The following is a 1,795-nucleotide window of genomic DNA, read 5'->3' on the forward strand; positions in this document are numbered from 1 at the left end:
TGCTCAATTCCACCCTCCCAGGCCTGCTGTTTGCTTCACAGCCTCATATTGCGTTTGTGTGCAGTTCAATAGATTTTTTTTATTACAGCTGGAATTAAATAACTGAAAGATGGATCCAGTGGGCTGAGGGAAAACAGAAGTTTAATCAAAGGAAATAACAGAGTCGGCCTGGTTCTAGAATTGCAGGATGTACTGAAGCGCCCAGCAGGGCCTGGTGACGATGTCCCTCTCTCAGACTTTCCCTTTGAGGCTTCCTCTCCCATCTTGTGCCCATGAGGGGGCTTCAGAGGTGACTCACCCCCTATAGGTAGGAGACGCAGTGGGCTGGACCAGGGCCAGGCTCTCAGGGCCACCACGAGCTCAGGAAAGATCAAACCCAGGGCCTCCATCACATCATCAAAGTATTGCTGAAGGGGATTATCCTTTTACTTTTCTCTTGCTCTGAGGTTCTACGGGCAGCAAACCCTGCTGAAAGGGATTATAAATTCTGGCTTGGGGTCCTGTAGTCTTGGCTGTTGCCAGGACTCATGTGGCAACAGGAAAGGTTATATGAGGAGGGGGCAGACAAAGTGTGAGATCTTGGAACCCAGCTGGGCGTGGCCCTGTAACTGGGGCAGCTGGCGGGTGGCAGGACCTGGATGGGACCTCCCTGGAAGGTGCAGCGGGAAGGGGCAGGGCTCAGGCCCACCCCAGGGGAGGCCTGATCAAGCCTGCTCAGGGCGCTGGCAGGCAGCCGCCGGTTTAGAAAGCCCCTACCCGCATTGCCAGCCTCTCTGTGCCCCTTCTCCCTCTCATCCACTGTGCTCCACACTCAGAGGTTCCCCCAGGCATCTTCCTGCCTCAGAACCTTCACACGTCACTTCCTCAGGGAAGCCCTCCCTGACGCCCTCAGGCCTGCTCAGCCTCCCCTATGAAACACTCCACAGCCCTTAGGGTCTCCACGGCGCTGACCACCATTACCATGTTATGTTCAGTATCTTTCTGCCTTGCCGCCTATGAGCTCCCCCCGGGCCTGGGCCATCTCGTTTTATTCTCCACTTTCTCCCCAGTGCCCGCTGAAGTGTCTGGCCTGTAGAAATGGCTCAACAACATTAAAAATTAAAGGACTTGAGTCAGACCTTACCTGTAGGTGTTAGGAAGGTTCCAAGACAAGGCAGAGCAGGTAAGGGGATGGAAGCCAGGGCAGGGAGGGCTTCCAGGGGCCAGCAGGACTCTAGTCCCAGGGGTGTGGAATCTGCCAGGAGCAAGGAAGGACCAAATCCAGGGACCCCCCAGCCTGGGCCCCTCACCGTGATGGGACTCAGTCCCCAGGAACAAGACGTGGTCCGGTTCTCCGTCACTGAGACCCAGGCAGTCACTCAACCTCTGGGAGCCCTTGTTTCTCATTCGTAAAATGGGGATAAAAATTCCTGCCTCACAGGTTGCTATGAGGATTAAATGAACTCAGGAAGTGGTAGCTTTTTTCTTCAAAATGTGTGCCTTTGCCTGGACTGTCTTTGGTGATATCTATGTATCTATATGTATCCATCCATCTATCTTATCTACAACTATATAACTACACCCATTTCTATTTCTACCTCTAGATCCCACTGTCTCTACCTCCATATTGTTTCCCTCTCTCTAAATCTCCCTCAGAGCCTGAGCTCTGAGCTCTGACACTCCAGCAGCAGCTGGAGGAGGTTGGGTTTGTTAATATTTGGACAAATACTAACGAGACTGGCAGGACCAGCCCTTCCTAGATTACACAGATGCTTCTTCACAGCCCACAGATGCCCCCGACCTAATTAACTTGGCA

Source organism: Balaenoptera musculus, chromosome 1 (assembly GCF_009873245.2).
Source record: "Balaenoptera musculus isolate JJ_BM4_2016_0621 chromosome 1, mBalMus1.pri.v3, whole genome shotgun sequence".
NCBI classification, from domain to species: domain Eukaryota; kingdom Metazoa; phylum Chordata; class Mammalia; order Artiodactyla; family Balaenopteridae; genus Balaenoptera; species Balaenoptera musculus.